This window comes from Dromiciops gliroides, chromosome 2 (genome assembly GCF_019393635.1).
Source record: "Dromiciops gliroides isolate mDroGli1 chromosome 2, mDroGli1.pri, whole genome shotgun sequence".
In the NCBI taxonomy this organism is placed as follows: domain Eukaryota; kingdom Metazoa; phylum Chordata; class Mammalia; order Microbiotheria; family Microbiotheriidae; genus Dromiciops; species Dromiciops gliroides.
Window position 1 is genome coordinate 308,335,504 of NC_057862.1, and position 18,921 is coordinate 308,354,424.

The following is an 18,921-nucleotide window of genomic DNA, read 5'->3' on the forward strand; positions in this document are numbered from 1 at the left end:
TGTCTTTTGTTTTTATATCAACTTTATTTCTAAATAAACCTTCCTCCCCACCCCCGAGAGAGTTGTTCCTTGTAACAAAGAATAAAAAAGGAAAGAAAAGGCTGGTCAGCAAAATTGACCTCACCCAAGTCAGACACTCTGTGTCATGTTCCACACTTACAGGTCCCCCCCACCCCCCCATAGAAGGGGGGAAGGTTCATTTTCTTAACTCCTTCCTGGTCATTACAACATAGTGTTTTGTGTTTGTGTGTGTACGCATGTTCTTGTTTTCATTTACATTATTGCAGTCAGTGGATAACACGTATTTAAATAGCACTTTTAAAGTTAGTCAAGTGTTTTCCTCACAACTATCTTGTGAGGTAGGGAGTAAAGGTATTAGCATCCCAATTTCACAGATGAGGAAACAGTCCCAGAGTGTACATGGTATACCTATGATTTTAAAGCTAGTATCATCTGAGGCAGAATCTGAACACAAGCCTGTTAGCCCAGTGTTTTATCTCCCACTACCTCCAAGGAAGAAAATTAGAGGGAGACCCAAGAAGCTTTAGGTTAGTCTCGAATATGGAAATTTGGAATCGAAAAGGCTCAGGGTTCAAATATCCAAAATGCCACTTACTATTTGTGTTCAGTTTCAGTTGTTTTTCCATCATGTCTGACTCTTTATGACCCCATTTGGGGTCTTCTTGGCAAAGATACTGGAGTGGCTTGCCATTTCCTTCTCCAGCTCATTTTACAGATGAGGAAACTGAGGCAAACAGGGTCAAATGCCTTGCTTAGGATCCACAGCTAGGAAGTTTCTGAGGCTGGATTTGAACTCAGGAAGATGAGTCTTCCCAATTCTAGGCCTGGCTCTATCCACTGCATCACCCAGCTGCCCTTACTGCTTGTGTGGCTTTGGGCAAATAATTTAACCTCTCTGGCTCTGTTTCCTCATCTGTAAAATGAGGAGAAAGAACTAGATGCCCTATGAGACCTCTTCCAGTTCTGTGTCCATGACCCTGTGTTCATATGGGGGCTAAATACAGTTTTCTTCACCCCTCTCTCTTTTTCTGGCAACCCTTTTTCCAAAGACACTGTGAGGACATGAACCCACTATGGACCTGTCATTCACCCTAGAAAAAAGACATTAGGGGCAGCTAGGTGTCGCAGTGCATAGAGCACTGGCCCTGGAGTCAGGAGGACCTGAGTTCAAATCTGGCCTCAGACACTTAACACTTACTAGTTGTGTGACCCTGGGCAAGTCACTTAACCCCAACTGCCTCACCAAAAAAAAAAAAAAAAAAAGACATTGATTCTGTCTAGCTCCCTCTATAGGCTGTAGACCAAGGAGGTCTTGCTGACCACGGAGGGGGAAAATGCCCAACCCTGCCCATGCATGCTGACCATCGGGAGTCAGCTCAAGCTGATTCTCACGGCACCACTGTGGTACTATGGAAGGTGTGACGGGTTTGGAGCTAGATTTCAAATCCCATCTTTGCTAGTAGTGACCTGGGTGACCTTGGGCAAGTCAACCTCCCTCAGACTGAATTCCAGCTCAAAATCTAATCTGTGACCTGGGGTGTTAACAGAAAGGTATGTGGCCAGTGCTGGTGGTGACCAAGGCCAAGAGGTAGAGGGCCCTTTATTCATTATATCAGAGTAGGGTCATGTCAGACTTGAATTTCTGGGTGGGCCAGAGGGCTGTGGGTGGGGCAGGGGCTAGAGACCGACCTCCTAGTTAGAGAGAAAGCTTCACTTGGCTGTATTCACCTGGTCTTTTGGAACGCTGCCTCTTCCTCCATCTTTCATCTTTAGAGGAAACTTTGGGGTTTGGACTTGACACTGCAGGGAGCTGGGACACTGAAGGGGCCCTGAGTGAGGCCTGTTCCCAATCAGTGTAGCATGCTGTAAGGCCACAGGTCCTTCTGTGTCTTTTGGCCTGTGGAAGGCCTGTGTGTAGGATGGGAGGGTGGGGGTGGGGGGGGTCTGGGAATGGCTCTGAGCTCTGGGGGTGAGAGGTGTGCAAAGGCAGAAACTCCCCAGGGGAGGGAGGGAGCCAGCTATGGGGTAGGCTGGGAGGGGCAAGCCTGGTGAATGTCTCTTTGTTTGTCTTCTTACTGCACACACGCAGACATTTCCCCCCCAGGACTGCCTTCTCCCCAGCCAAAGCCAAACCTGCTCCTTCCCCAGGCCTGCAGTCGGTTCTGCAATTGTCCCCAGGGGCCCTGCTCTCTCTCCACTTCCTCTCCTTCTTGCTTCAGTTAGTGTAAAAAAAACAACCACCACCACCCCAGCCCTCCTCCTTGCTCTCCTCCTCCTCCTCCTCCTCCTCTTCCTCCTCCCTTCCCCCTCCCGGAGCAGCCATGCGGATTAGCTAGGGACACCTCGGAGCTGACGCCAGCACACTCCTAGCCTAGCCTGGTGGATCAGCTCACAGGCGGGTGGAAAAAGCCAGGGCCTCCGTGCTAGCCCCCACTTCCCTAGCTCCCCCTCTCCCCACCTCCCCTGGCCCCAGGTCATCCCTGTTGCCAGCCCAATGCTGTACTGCTGTGCTAGAGTTCCTAGGGCCGGGGCTAGATCCCAGGCTCTCTGCTCGGCTCTGGCTGCCTTTAATTAAAGATGACACGGCTCAGCCACAGACCTCGGGCTGTGGGTGTGAGTGTCTGGGGGGGGGGGGGGGACTGCTGTCTAAGTAGGGGGTGGAGGGAAGGAATGAAACTGCAGGAAACAGCAGCTGCCTTGAGGCCAGAAGGCTGGGCTGGAGGGAAGGGTCTCACCACTGTGGCAGTCGGGTACAGTCCTGGGAAGGATGTGGGGGTGTGGAGACCTAAAATACTTGAACCCCAGATCCCGAGATGGGGAAGTTGGGGGAGTGAACAAGAGATAAGACAGGGTTGAGGGAAATCATAGAAACATAGGCTGTTAGAGCTGGAAAGAACCTTAAATACATCTGGCCTTGTTTTCTCTTTTAACAGATGAGAGAATTGAGGAGTAGAGAAGGGGAATTGACTTACCCAAGGTCATGTGGCCAGTTCGTGGCAATAGCCCCATATCTGAGGAAATGATTTGGGATTTGTGTACATTTGCAGGGGTGTCTGATGCTGAAGGAGAGCTGGCTATGCTCAGCATCCTCTCAAATGTGCCCAGTATGGCTGTGGGGCTGGGGGCTTAGTGCAGAAGGCAAGGGTTTATCTCAAGGCCACGGGCTTTTCGTGTGTGTGTGTGTGTTTGTGTGCTGGGTCCTACACAGAAAGCGTTATAAGACGCACCCTCCAAGAGGAAGGTGAAAGAGGAGATTGGGGGAGACCCTGGTAGGCCCCTGGGGCCGGTTACAGAGGCCTTTTAGCTAGCCCTGGTGCTAAAGAGAACTGGGCTCCTCCCTTAGTGTAACACCGCCCTCCGCAGCTTCTCTGCCACACTGCAGCACCCCCCTCCCCTCGGCCCCCAAACCCAGCAATTAGAGGCCTAATATATTAATTGTCTCTAATCTCTCCTTGGCACGCCCCAGCTGCAAGGTCGCAGGCGAGATGAGGCGGGGGAGGCGGAAGGGCCCGGATGTCGGAGAGAGTGGCCTCCCCCTATCGCACCCCCCCTTCCCCAGCCCCGCAGGTGCAGTGAGCCTGAGGGGTGGGGGAAGGGAGGGACACCGGCTCCCACTGGACTGGGAGAGCCGGATGCCTGGGTCCCCTACAACTTGGAGCCACCGGCTCCAGCCGGATTCCTGAAGCCTGGGCCGCAGAGGGGCGGCGGGGGTGGGGTGGGGGGAGCAGTGGGGGGGGCGAGGGGGGAGCGAGCAAACACCCAAGCTCGGAAAGAACAATACGGCCCTTTGTCTGAGTGCTCAGAAGCGGCACCTCGGTTTTGATCTCCGTTTTGGGCACAGGCAGCAACCACCCAGGGCCAGGCCGAGAGCAGGGCAGAGAGAAAAACAGTCTCATACTCCCCCCTCTCCCAGTCCCATTCTCCCCAGACCCCTCCACGCCTCCTCCTCCTCTTTCCAGCAGACTAGGCCTTCGCTGCGCTGGATCCAGCGTTCAAAGCGTTAAAACTTTTTTTCCCCCCCTCTTCCCTCCCCCCCCCCCCGCTTCCCTCCCTCCCCTTCGCCTCCCCTGCGCTGCCTGTCGCAGAATCCTCGCCTGCAGCTTCCTGCCCTGAGCCCGATTAATCATGTACCGGAGGACACAGCAGGCGTCCTCTCGCCGTGGGCACGGCCAAGCGGAGCGGACGCGTCCTCCCCGGCTCCGGGCTCGGTGGCGGCGCCGGACGCGCGGGGACAGAGCCAGCGCTCTCTGGCCTGCCCGGCCTCAATCGATGCTTTCTCAGTTTGATACTGGGCTTAATTGTGAAGCGGGCCTGGGAGAAGTGCGTGCGAGGGAGCGAGCGCAGTGTGCCCTCCCGCCCGGCCTTCCCCGCGCCCCCTCCCCTCCCTCTCCCTGTTTGTAGATGACCACCAGAACACAACCCTGCTGTCTGCTTCTCCCAAACAAAACACACTCTCTCTCCGGGCACATAATATCCCCTCTGTATTGTGCGCAAAGACGCTGCCGCCGCCGCCGCCTCCGTGGGTACATTAATTTTAAACCCGGCTCCTTTTCATGGGAGGCAGAAAGAAGGGGGTTGTGCGAAGGGGGGGGGGCGGGTGGTTAGAAATGAGGCAAGTAGCGAGAGCTTTCATCTCAGGCTGACTGGCCAGGGCCGTGGTGTTCAAACAAGGTGTGGAGCCTCCCCGAGTACCTGCTGACCCCTCCGGTGAGAGCCCCTTAGCAGGCTCAGCCCTGTCTCTGTTCACGGTCCTGAGCCGAGCTCCCTGCAGCTTAGCCTGGCCCAGGATGGAGAGAGGCTGGGGAGGGGTCAGCTTCCCAAAGTCATGGGCCTATTCACCCTCGTCACCGCCTCCCCCCCCCCCCCCGACCACGTCAGACTCTCAGGGTCTGAGCAGTTCCATCTCTGAAGATGGAAGTCATGAGAGGTCTCATTTTAACCCTTATCTCCAGGCCGCATGGCTTCCCTGTCCTCCCAGCGAGGTGGGGGTAGGGGGTTGGGGAAGGGAATAGAGAAGGGGAAAAGCTCCTATTCTTTAAATTCTCCAAGGGGAAGCTTTCTCAGCCCTCTTTGCTCCCTAGAATTGGTGTGCCCTTCCACCCTCCTGGTCTGGAAGTTGTTTTCTTGTTTATGGTCTCAGTCGCCTTCCCTCTAGCAAAATCGATACCATTTCCTTTTGTCCTTAGTGGAGATCTTGGCAGATGGTGGTGTTTTTTTTTTTAACAGGCGTTGAATATAGTTATTCTGCAGTCAAGAATACCTGAGTTTGAATCTTGCCTTGACATTTAATCGCCATATGACCCTGGGCAAATCACTTAAACTCTCTTACCCTCAGTTTCTTCATTTGTAAAATGGAGTTGGAAGCAATGGTTTCTAAGTTCCCTCTAAATTTGTGACTATAATCTCATCCCATCTCTCACCTTACCTTGCTCCCCTTCCTCTCAAGTCTTTTCTTCTTTCCTTCAGGAAAATCGAAAAGGTAGCAGAAGTTTAGCTGGAGTGTCAGATATGTGAGGGGAGTAGAAGGAGAGAGATTCCTATTTTCCAGGCACCTTAGTTCTTACCTTTCTTTGTACTAGGAATGTCTTCACTCTCACATTCACTCTTTGAAGTCCTACTGTTCTTAAAGCCTCCCCTCTCCTCCTCCTCCTTGAAGCCTTCCTTGATCCCACCTTTCTAGAAAGATGGCATCAAGGGGGCAGCTAGGTGGCACAGTGGATAGAACACTGGCCCTAGAGTCAGGAGGACCTGAGTTCAAATCTGTCTTCAGACACTTGACACTTACCAGCTGTGTGACCTTGGGCAAGTCACTTAACCCTCATTGCCAAACAAAAACAAAGAAAGAAAGATGCCATAAGCCTTTTCCCTAGACTGTTCAGTTCCCGAGTTGTGCCTTTCTTGTGCACTTACTGCATTCTGCCTTTTAATTGATTGTGTAGACCTTTTGATCCCCCTCCACTAGTCTGCAAGCTTCCTGAGGGCAGGGACTGTTTTATGGTGGTAACTCCCAGAGTCTAGCACAGTACCTTGCTCATAGTTAGCTGTTAAATGAATGTTTGTTGAATGTAGTTAACATAAAAATGACTTTGCCTTCTTTTTACATAAAGGCTGGAAAGATAGCCTGGAATCAGATTGTGAAGGATCTTGAATGCTCTGAACAAGCCCACTGCGTGCCAGACGCTGTCTCAGGTGCTAGGGAAACAGGGAAAAACAAAACAGGTTCTGCTCTCAAAGGGCTTACATTTTATTGGGGGAGGGGGCAGAGACAACATGTCCACAGAGAAGTAGATACAAAAATATACAAAGGAAACAAAAAATAATGTGAGTAGGTTGGGGAAGGTAGTAATAGTTGTTTGCCCTTCATTCTCGAAGAGGACCATGACATCAGGAGGTGATGTTATGACTTGTACTGAATTAGATTTAAGTAAGGGAGGGCTGTGCAAGGTCACCACCCTCACTTTCTCCTCCAGAACCATCTGGGTCCAGTGGCAAGATATATAGCAGGACAACTGGGGATGGCCTTGGATGTTTCAGGCAATTGGGGTTAAGTGACTTGCCCAGGGTCCCATAGCTGGTGTCTAAGGTGAAATTTGAACCCAGATCCTTCCAACTTCAGGGTCAGTGCTTTATCCACTGCACCACCTAGCTGCCCTGGGGTTAAGGTAAGGGAAATCAGGAAAAGCCTAGAGTATGAGGTGATGAGTGGAGCTTTGAAGGAAGCATGGAATTCCAAAGGGTAGAGGGGAAGGAGTGAGAGCATTCCTGGCACGGGAAATGGGCTTTGCAAGGCAGGCAGATGGGAGGTGAAATATGGAAGGAAGCATTACTTTGTTAGGCAATTGGGAGCCACTGATGGTTTTTAGGAAGGGGAGTGATGGAATCAGAACTGTGTTTTAGGAATATCTGTTCACTGTGTTCAAACATAACCTAGGGGGGCAGCTAGGTGGGGCAGTGGATAAAGCACCGACCCTGGATTCAGGAGGACCTGAGTTCAAATCCAGCCTCAGACACTTAACACTTACTAGCTGTGTGAATCTGGGCAAGTCACTTAACCCCCAATTGCCTCACTTAAAAAAAATAACCTAGGAGTCTATGGAGTAGTCTAGGTTTAAGATGATAGTGGAGACAAAGGACATATAAATGAGGATGGGTTTGAAACAGGCTTAGAAAGAAATATAATTTTCTTTTTCTGTCCTTCTTGGTCAATGGAAATGTTCACCAAATGTTTGTTGGTGTTCATTATGTTCAGAATAATGAAAAATTAAAATGAAAATGGAGCAAAAAAAGAGAAAGAAATATGGATTGCTCTTGGTTAGGGAGAGAGGGAGGAATCAAAGACAACCCTAAGGCATGGTAGAGTAGAAATAGTATTGACTTAGAAGTCAGAGGACTTGGGTTCAAATTCTTATTCTGTTACTTCCTATCTGATCCTGGGCAAATCGCTGAATCTCTTTGAAAGCTGGTTCCTCATCTGTGAAATGAGGAGTTTGGCTAGCTGGTCTTCCAGCTGGGTGACATTTAGCAATTGAGTTAAAAGTGTGGGCACTTTTGGAAATAAGCTTGAGGCTCGCCTGCAATGGATAGCCATGTGCCCCCTTTGTCTTCCAAGGGAACCAGATATGACACAGCAAGGTCAGGATGCCCCTAGACTTGACTATTGCCTCTGTCCTTTTCTCCTTTTTTCCCAGTGTCTGATCCCTTTGAAAGATACTATCCCCTCTTTTCTTATTCTCTCCCACTTGGACGCAGTGGGCTGGATCAGCAGGTAGTCCCAGTCAAGCCTGAATCATTCCTGGGGAGAATAAAGTAGTGAGAGCTTTGTGTCATTTCTCCTGCATCTCTGTGTAGTGTATATTTCTATCTGTGCATCATATAGAGTATGCACTTGCATCTCAGTTGTCCATTGTTTTGGTTTTCTCTTCCTTTTCTTTTTTTCTTTCTTTTTGTGGGACAATGAGGGTTAAGCTAGTAAGTGTTAAGTGTCTAAGGTCGGATTTGAACTCAGGTCTTCCTGAATCCAGGGCCAGTGCTTTATCCAATGTACCCTGTTTTTGGTTTTAATGTGGCACAAATTTTCCTGCTTCCATATATGGTGTGTGTGTGTGTGTGTGTATCATATGTTGGGTGTGTTTATGTCTGTGGAGTGTGGGTCTCCAGGATGTAGTATGTGTGCTTTTTTTTTTGTTCCTGGTATCTGCATAGTATGCTTGTATGCACTTGTGTATGGAGCTGTTTATTTGTGTGCACAGTGTGTGTCTGGGCATATTTGTGTGTCTTCATGGTGGAATTTATGTACTGACGTGCCTTGTGCCTCTGTGTGTGTCTTTATATGTATTCGAATGCCTCATGTATAATGTGTATACATTTGTCTATGGTGTTTCTGTAGCTGAGGCAGCTACAAGTCTGCTGAAAGATGCAGGTACTGTAGCTGTGTGAGGTTCCTGAGCCAGAGCCTGGGTTCTTACCCAAAGCAAACACATTTGCATCTGCTCAGCGATGCTTTCTAATTCAGAGAGGAGCCAATTCATATCCCAGCCTGACCCCTTCCTGCTTCTCTCCTCACTGCCTCCTGTCTGTCCTGGGCCAGGCTGAGCTGTCTGTTGGGAAGCAGTGTCAGGCCTGTGCACAGGGGCAGGGCTGGGGGCAGAGCTGAGCCAGCAAGAAGGGCACGATGGAGAGAGAGAGGAGACACAGCATGTCTGTCCCTGCATCAGCTCCCTGGGGACAAACTGTCCTCCGTAGAGCAAAGAGGAGTGTCAACCCTCCCTGGCAGTCACTGATTCCTCCTTCCTTTCCTTGCCTTCCCAAAGACCTCCAAGCACTTTAAGAGGAGGGTAGAAGAAGAGAAACAAAGAGAGAGGCATAGAATTGGTGTAACCTTAGCCAAACCCTGGGAGGGCCGGCAGACAAAAGGAAAGAGAGGAAGCTGGAGCAGGGATGTGGACTTGGAGTGGGATGGGGTGGGGAAGGGAGGGAGGGAAGGAGAGAACCACACCCTGCTTGGGTGGGGGAGGTCTCCCTAGGGAGGGGGGGGGATGGGCAACTTCTCCTTCTTTGTACAAGTACCAACACTCTATCCTTCCTGAGCCCTGCCCCCTCCCCTCCCTAGCCCCCACACAGTCAGAGAACTCCCTCCTTGGTTTCAGTATTTGGCCTGGGAAATAAGAACAATGCTGCATCCTTTCCCCCTTCAACCCTCTCCTCACCAGCCTCCCACATCTCCTCAGACCCATCAGTTTCTGGCTTTTTTGAATGATTAGAATGGATAAGGACGTTGACTTTCCCAACAAGGGCTGAAGTTAGGCAAGTTGTGGGCCCTGATTTGGGAGGGAGAAAGGATTGGTTCCTGACCCTAGGATATCTGGGGGAGGGTACGTGACCCCATTAGCCACTGCTCAGTGAGCAAGTGGGTCCAGCAGCAGGATGCCCATTTGGACAGCATTTTATGGTTTGCAAAGCCCTCTTACAGGCATTATATCATTTGGAAACTTCATGTCAACTTCTGGTGCAGGCAAACAATGAAACCTAAAGAGATGAAGATTACTTCCCCAAGGTCACTGGGCTAGTAAGTGGTGGAGCTGGGGTATTTATACAAATCATCTGATTCCTCATCCAGTCCTTTTTCCACTCCTAGGAGAGTGACCCCAGTTTTAGTTACATCAGCATAAGGGAAGGGCCCAGTGGAGGGAAAGGTTTAAACTCCCTTTGACACGGCTGCTGTTCAGGCCCAGAGGAGGCCTAGTAGCTTCTCCCTAGGCCCTGACCCTATCAACCATGACTTAACTTCTCCCTTCCCTATAGGGGCTTCTGGGATCAGGTTCATTTCAATTCATATATTATTTGAGTGTCCATTGTGTGCCCAGGTCTGTGCTTGACACTTAAGGGGAGAAAGGAGAAGGCAGAATCCCTACCATTAAAGAGCTCAGGAGAGACAGCACACAATTCTTTATCATCACCCTTAGGTTGGAGTTCTCGTCATCATCACCATCAGCCCACCTCCCCCACTCAACAAGAATGTATTAACCATTTATAAGAAGAGTCCTTTGGTGGATACATAAAGCTCCTGGAAATCTAGTTGGGGAGACAGCTCATAGACATAGAAAGATAATTACCAATATAAGTCAGTGTTTGCTAAATGCCCGAATGAGTGTTTTTCAGACAATTAAGTGCTGGAAGAATATAGAGGGAGAGATCAATGAGGCAGGGGTTAGGGAAAGCTTCCTGGAGAAGGTGGTGCTCGGGCAGAGCCTGGAAAGACTTGGATTGGCAGAGAACACATTTTGGGTGGGCTGTTACTCTTGCTTTCTTCACTTGGGTTTTGATTTCTGAACAACCTCATCCCCTTTGGTGCCAGGCGAGGGCATTGTGCCTTGTCATCAAGATGGCTGTGACTGGGTGAGGGGGCAAGAGCAGACCCTCTGTGGGTTTGGGAGGGGTTGAGGAAGGGGGGGGGGTTGGCTCCAGAGAAGGGAACTGAGCTAGAAGCCTGCTGTGCTACCTTGTGGGCCCGGGGGTGGGGGGTGCATAGTGAGCAAACTGCGTCTAACACAAGCAGCCACATTTAGCTACAGAGTCAGGACGGAAATATTCCTGAGGGAGAACAACCCCGAGGCTTCAGGGCGTCAACTGATCATCTGTGGGGAACGGGGAAGGAATTTTGTCACCATCTGCCTCGTGTCTGTCTGCGTCTAAAATAATATCCAAGTGAGACTCCCTCCAGGCACAGGCCCCAGATATTATTGTCTCCCTCTCCGGTAGGAGGGAAACCAGCACGGACTAATCCTAATGGGGGAATATGAGGAGAAGGGAGCAAGATGGACAGACAAACATGGAGAAAAAGACAGGGAAGGAGAGACCCAGAAAGAGGAGGAAAGGCAGAGAGACATACATAGCACCGAAGGAGAGAGACGCACAGAGGAAGGAGAGATACATCCACAAGGGACAGATACACACAATTATGAGGAGCTGGAGAAGAAGGGGAGAGGAGAGTGTGTGTGTGTGTGTGTGTGTGTGTGTGTGTGTAAGGGGAACAAAGTATGATGCTGAAATCTTATCTCCCCAGTTGCTAGAGCCCTCTTTCCCGTAAGGTAGCCTTGTATTTAGCTACTTTATATAAATTTATATTTATTCACTTTATATTTAAGCTGTATGCACACATGTATATACATGCACATACATATGTGTACATACATGTGTATATGCGTGGGTGTGTTTATGCACACACATGCATATACACACTTGTGACTCCCCCATTCAAATGTTTTTTTTTTTTGTAGGCAATGGGAGTTAAGTGACTTGCCCAAGGTCACACAGCTAGTAAGTGTCAAGTGTCTGAGGCTGAATTTGAACTCAGGTACTCCTGAATTCAGGGCTGGTGCTTTAACCACTGTGCCATCTAGCTGCCCCTCCTCCATTCAAATGTAAGCTCATTAAGAGTAGTTTTAGTCTTAGTACTTGTTTTTCCAGCACCTAGCACAGTGTCTGGCATACAGCAGGTACTTAATAAATGCTTGTTGACTGATTGATTCCCTGATATAATGGAAAGAGTACTGGATTTTGAGTCAAATGACTTAGGTTTGTATCCACTTGTATCTCCTTACTACTTACATTGACCGCAAGCAAGTCAATTCCCTCCTCAGTTTCCCAATTTTATACATGAGAGTATGAGGCTGAATAATCTCTAAGGCCTGTTTCAGCTGTGAGTCTTGTGATTGCACGATTGTGTGTGTGTATGTGAGGGGGGGGAGGGAGGGAGGGAGGGGAAGGAGAAGGAGGGAGCAAGAGAGTTAAAAATATTAAAGAGAGAGAGAAAAAGTGAAGGGAAGGAAGAAGGGGGGTGGTAAGAGGCAGAGAAGAAGGTTGTATGTATTACTATATTCTGATGCATCAGTCAGCTCCATAGCTAATAAGTGCATACTTTACTAACGTCCCACTATCCACATCACCCCACAGAAACTATGTGAGAATCTAACAGCTCGTTCTGTGCTGAATCTGGGCTTGGGGTCAGCTGAGTGAAAGCAGCTCCATGCAGAACCCTGCTAGGGCTGTAGGAAGAGGCATTGGAACCCCTCAAGAGACCGAATAGGAGAGTTTGTTCGAATGGGGGTTGGGGGGGGGGAGGGTGAGGAGGGTGGTGTCTAAAAGGTCAGGCTGCAGGGATCCAGCCACATCCGCTTCAGCACAAAGTCTCTTCTCTGTTCCCCCTGAGCAGATGGCCAGCGGGATGCAGACTTGGACACATTCCTCTCAGGATGATGCTGGGAAGTACGTGATTGACCTTGAGAATAAGCCCTATTGGTAAGAGCATTGTGTGACCTGGAGCAGCAGGGTTGGGGTCTGGTAGCTCTGGCTTCTCTAGGGGAACCGTGCCTTAAGGATCACTGGGTTAGGGATGGGGATTGTTGTCTTAACACTGATTTCACTAACTTTCTGCTTTGTTCTCTATGAAGACACACTCAGACACACTTGAGACCTAGCCTTGCTTTTAGGAGAGGGTTTTTCCCCTGCTTAGCAAGAGATCCATAGAGACATTTAAGGGAGCCCATGAACTTGGATGGGAAAAAACCCCATATCTTTATTTTCATAAACTCTAACTGAAATTTATCATTTCCTGCAATTATGAATGTTTAACCCCCCCCCCCGCCCCCAACCAACACTATCCTGAGAATGGGTCCATAGATCTCACCAGACTACCAAAGGGATTCATGACACACGTAAAAATTAAGAACCCCCAGTCTAAAAGATTTTTCAGACCAATCCAAGTACATTGGTATGCAAATTAATTGGGACAAACAGTCATTTTGTTATGGTTTCATTCTGTGACAGCAATGGTTCTGCATATGCTTTTTTTTTTTTTTAGTGAGGCAATTGGGGGGTTAAGTGACTTGCCCAGGGTCACACAGCTAGTAAGTGTTAAGTGTCTGAGGCCGGATTTGAACCCAGGTTCTCCTGACTCCAGGGCCGGTGCTCTATCCATTGCGCCACCTAGCTCCCCCCTCTGCATATGCTTTTACTGACACTAGAATGTCTGACTTTGACCTTATGGGGCTAGCTTGAGCAGGTTTTCTCACTTTTAGTTAGTACTTTTTCAGTCAGTTGAATTTTGTGTCACATGCCTATTTCATTGATCTCTCTTGTGGTTTTAAATAATAAATATTATTCCAAGGAAACATGCACAAGGGGGCAGCTAGGTGGCGCAGTGGATAAAGCACCAGCCCTAGATTCATGAGGACCTGAGTTCAAATCTGGCTTCAGACACTTAACACTAGCTATGTGACCCTGGGCAAGTCACTTAACCCTCATTGCCCCACCCTCCCCCCCAAAAAAAGAAGAAGAAGAAGGAAACATACACAAACTGTAGCTCTTCAAAGGCACACTTCAATGGCTGTTAGGGATATTTCATTGACTGTTGTTGGTATGAGGAAGCCAAATGTTTCAAGGATCATTTGAGCTCAGAAACAAACTACCCTCTCTAATGACTAGTATCAATAGCACAAAAATACAAAGGAAAGTGTGGTTAAAAAACTGCTGAGAACTGACAAATACTTGCTACTTAATCCTCAGGAACCAAGCAAAGACCTTCAGAGGGACATGGCGGTTGGAAGTATAGTGTGGTATAGGTTTCTTGAAGTTGGAAGAACAGTGAGAAGACCATTAAAACAGCTACTAATGATTGCTATGAAGAAAAAAATGTTTCTCATGGGTAAGACAATAAAAAATCTGGAGCACTGAAAAATGGAAAAAGGTAATTTTTATTGAGGAAACTCTTTTTCATTCAAGACTATACTAAAACCATTGCCAGAGAAAGACCAAGTGAGTCTTTGAAATTTGGGCATCTTCATCAGACTGTGTAAAACACTCTCCAAAAAATTATTTAGGATATCTTTTTTTTTCTTCTAAGGGGCCTGGAAGTCTTGACCTCACTAAAGGAATAATAAACTTTGATAAATATATTGTTATCCTAAGAAGCAGAATTCTTCTGGAAATATAGAATACCCAAATGTAGATGTAGTACTACAACCTGACCTTGTACCATGCCACTTATCAATAAAGGATATTATGTTTATCCAAAAGATAGAAATAGACATGTTTCAGTGGCCTAAGAACTTGCCTGATTTAAACATCTTTGAAAATATATGACTATCATCCAGGCTACCTTTGGAAAATGAGTGGTTTCATAATGAATATTAAAATGTGCTCTTGTGCACTCTATGCCAAACCATGTAAAAAATGAATAACTTCAGCAAATGGATTGCATATTGCATTTTTTGTGAGGCAGTGAGGGTTAAGTGACTTGCCCAGGGTCACACAGCTAGTGTCAAGTGTCTGAGGCTGGATTTGAACTCAGGTTCTCCTGAATCCAGGGCTGGTGCTTTATCCACTGTGCCACCTAGCTGCCCCTGAATATTCCATCTTAAAATGAAGATACTTACTGGTTATATAACCCTAGGCAAGTCATTTAACCTTTGCCTCAGTTTTCTCATCTGTCAAATGGATATAATATCTCAGAGTTGTGAGGATAAAATGAAATAATATTTGTAAAGAAACTTTAGAGTACTACATAAATGCTATTATTAGTAACAAAATTTTGAAATGTAAGATTTGTTATATGTCAAAATTTTGTTGTTTTACTTTCTCCCAATTAATTAGCATACTACTGTATCTAATGAGCTCCTGCTCTGTCATGACAGACTAGCTAGAGCAGACCCATCCTAGAGTCAGGAAGACCCAGATTTAAATCTTTAACTCTGACACATGCTGATTGTGTCAAGACTAAGTGTCAAAGTAGGTGCTTATCTGAAATAGGAGAGAATTTCCTCATCATACCAATGAAATCACAGGTCCAATGTGTGTATGGGGGGTGGTGGTGAGGGGGAAAATGGGCTGAGCATTATGTTTGGTGCTTAGGATGCAAAGACAAAATGGAAAACAGTCCCTACCCTCAAGGGACTTAAATTCTAGTGTGTGGGGGATGCAGTCACTATTACTGCAGAGATTTTTAGGAACATGTAGGCAGATAGCAGGATCAACAATGAACAGAAATCTGAGAAAGCATCTCTTGTGGTATGCTGTGGGGAAGGGGAGGAGATAGAATCCCGTGTCTTTTGGAATTGGGTTCTGAGTTGCTACTAGTTTTCCCTTTGTTCTCTGCCTAGATGTTGAGATTAATCTGACATGTCTGGCTAATGTCAGCTGCTGATGGTGGATGTTGGTTATTGGCTTTTATGTGTGATGGAAAAATGGTGAGGGGTAGCTACGTGGTGCAGTGCTTAGAATCAGAAAGACTCATCTTCCTGGGTTCGAATCTGACCTCAGACACTTACTAGCTATGTGACCCTGGGAAAGTCACTTAACCCTGGTTGCCTCAGTTTCCTCATCTGTCAAATGAGCTGGAGAAGGAAATGGCAAACCATTTTTGCCAAGAAAACTCTGAAAGGGGTCACAAAGAGTTGAAAATAAATAAACAACAAGAACAAATAGTGAGGAATAAGCTACCATTGTAAATTAGGGATAAGGGCTTGACCTGTGATTTTGTTGGTTTGGGGAACTCCCAGGTGAGGAAATTCTCTCAAGCAATGCAGGTTAGCTCCTCCTCTGTAATTTATAGTCTCAGAAAGTTGCTTGGATGGACTTCCCCAGAGTCATATGGCCAGTATGTGTCAGAAGTGAGACTTGAACTCACCCTCTTCCTAGTTCCAAGACCAGCTTCCCATCCACTACATCCTTTGCCTCTTATATTATTAGATTTTTATTAACACATAGGGAATAGAAACACAATTCTTTTTGGGTAAATGATTCCATTTATCTGCAAGATATAGAGCACCTTATTCTATTTTTCAGTTGTATAACTTTTACCTCTGCATGTATCAAACTAGAAAGGGACCTTTAAGACCATATAGTCTAGACCCCTCATCTTGAGATAAGGAAACTAAAGCCCCGAGAAGGGAAATACTTTGTCCATGGTTGCATAGCAAATTAGTGGTAGCAGCATAATTAGGGAGCCAGATCTGAGTAGCATCTAGGTTTTTTTTTGCTTTTAGATATTTTTATTGATACTTAAAAATTAATTTCAGTTCAAAATTCCCTTTATCCCTCTTGTCCTTTCTTTATTCATTGAGAAGGCAATCAATATGATGTACATTGTACATGTGAAGTCATGCAAAACATATTTCCATGTTAGCCATGTTGCAAAAAATAGTCAAGAAAGTGAAACAATATGTTTCAATCTATACTGAAAATTCATAAGTTCTCTCTCTTCAGGCAGACAGCATTTTTTATTATGAGTTCTTTGAAATTGTTATAGATCATTGGATTGATCAGAGTAGCTAAGTCTTTCACGGTTGATTATTTTTACAATATGGTTGTTACTGTGCACAATGTTCTCCTGGTTCTGCTCACTTCACTTTGCATCAGTTCCAATAAGTTTTTCTAGGTTTTTCTGAAGCCATCCCCTTTATCATTTCTTACAGCACAATAGCACTCCATCACAATCATATAACACAACTTGTTCTACTCTTTAAAAAATCACTGTTGTTGTTGAGTTATTTTTCAGTTGTGTCTAACTCTTTTTGTGTCCAACTCCATTTGAACTTTTCTTGGCAGGGATACTGGAATGGTTTGTCATTTTTCACCCCCAACTCATTTTACAGATGAGGAAACAGGTAAACAGGGTTAAGTGATTTGCCCAGAGTCACACAGCTAGTAAGTGTCTGAGGCCAGATTTAGACTTGGAAAGATGACTCTTCCTTACTCCAAGCCTGGTACTCTATCCATTGTGCCACCTAGATTATTGTTACTTCCAAGTATTATCTCACAAGCCCCCAAAGCTCTCTCTTGCAACAAATATGGACAGTCAAGTAATACAAATCTACACATTGACTATGTCTAGAAAAGTGTGTCACATTCCTCACCTCTAGTCCATTATCTTTCTGAGTACTGGTCTACTCTCTAGTCTACTACCTTTCAAGAGGCTGGAGTTAGGCTTTCCTCTTAGTCTTAGGAAGTCATTCAATTGATCTGAGATCTGAACCCTTTGAGTGTTGTTTTCCTTTACATTACCGAGATCATTGTGTAAATTGTTCTCTATTTCCTTCTGTCTGATTACTATACCACACTGCTGCCCCATCATCCACAGGCATTTAATAAACATTTGAATATATTTAGCAGGGTGCTATATAAAGTGATATTATGGCTCATCACCAGGTTTGTATTTGAAGTCTTTCTAGTTTAGTGTGAGACTTGCCCCAAATATGTGTATATACACATACCCCAACCCCACATGCACATATGCACACACCACAATACATATACCTATATTTATATGCATGTATAATACACACATGTGTACATATGTGCAATGCATGTGTGTAATACAGACACACAACCATACATGTAAATATGTGCACATATATAATATATACAGATAAATATATGTATGTTCTAACTCTTCCCTTGGGAATTTTGTATCCTCAGCATCCAAAACAGAGCTTGGTACACCATAGGGCTTAATAAATACTTGTTGATAGTTAAATGGCAGAAATAACTGATCTCTGACATGCTGGCTGAATAACAGATTTGGGAAGGGTTTTTCCCAGAGAAGCCAGGGATGATAGACCCCAACACTGATGCTGCAGGTCATCTAGTGTTCTTGCCAGGAATGGGGGGATATCAGAAAAGAAAGAGTGGGCCCCAGTGACAGTGGTAAGTGACCCATCTTCTTCTGAGATGGCTCATTCACTGCCAGCTCCTCTGATTAGTGTTGGGGGTGGGGTAGTGGTACTTAAGTCATTGCTGCTATTCGTGAGGCAAAACCTCAGAAACTGAAGATTGTGGCTCCCAGACACACCTGGCAGTTCTTTTCCAGGAATGATGCAGGATCTGATGAATATTCCAGGAAACTAAGCTTTTTCTGTGGCTAGAGAGGCAGAGAGGGAGAGAGGATCAGGACAAGGAACTCACCAGGCACGCAAATACAGCCAAACATCCCTGAATTATTCAGGGCTATCCAAGCTGCTGCTTGGGCCCCTTCTCCTCCTTCCCCTCTCCTCCCCTCCACTCCAGGGGGTATCAGATGCCTTGGTCCCTGCCCTGATACCCAACACCAGCTTTTTCATCTGCTCCTGTCTGACTCAGCACATGGCAGTTGGTTGTCAGAGTGGCTCCCTGGGGTAGGGGGAAAGACAGAGGCTCCCCGTTGACCTTTGCTGTCTACATGGGGGAGGTGAGAAAATCATTGCATTTGCACCTAGGGAAGGGTAGCATGGAGAAGTCTCCCCCCACACTCCTAACCTGACTGGTGAGTGAGGCTGATGGACAGAGCCAAGAACAAGAGGAACAGGGTTTGGGGAAGGAGACAGCAAGAGAAGGAGGAGTAACTAGTCCACGGATCTATGGCAGGCCTGGAGAATGGAAATAGACAATGCTGTTCTTAGGGAGCCTTGTGGTTCGAAATGTGGTGGCACAGGAAAAAGGGCACTGGGCTCTAGGTCAGAGGTCATAGTTCTGAGTTCCATCTGTAATGTATACAACCTGTGCAACTTTGGGCAAGCTAATTAAACTCCCTGTCCAGTCTAGGCATTAGGTCTTCATCTGTAAAATGAAAGAATTGGACTACATGGCCTCTAAGGTCCCTCCCCACTCTAAGATCATACATTTAGAATCAAAAAGAACCTCAGAGTGAGTGTTGAGTGTCTGAGGCTGGATTTGAACTCGGATGCTCCTGATTCTAGGGCCGATGCTCTGTCCACTACACCATCTAGCTGCCCCTCCATAGGTGCTCTATAAAAGTATCTGCCTGTCTCCTGCTCAAGGAGATAGATATCTCAGAGAGCAATGCCTCTGTGCCCAAGGTTACACAGAGAAAATGGTATACGTGGGATTTGAACCCAGGTCCTCTGACTC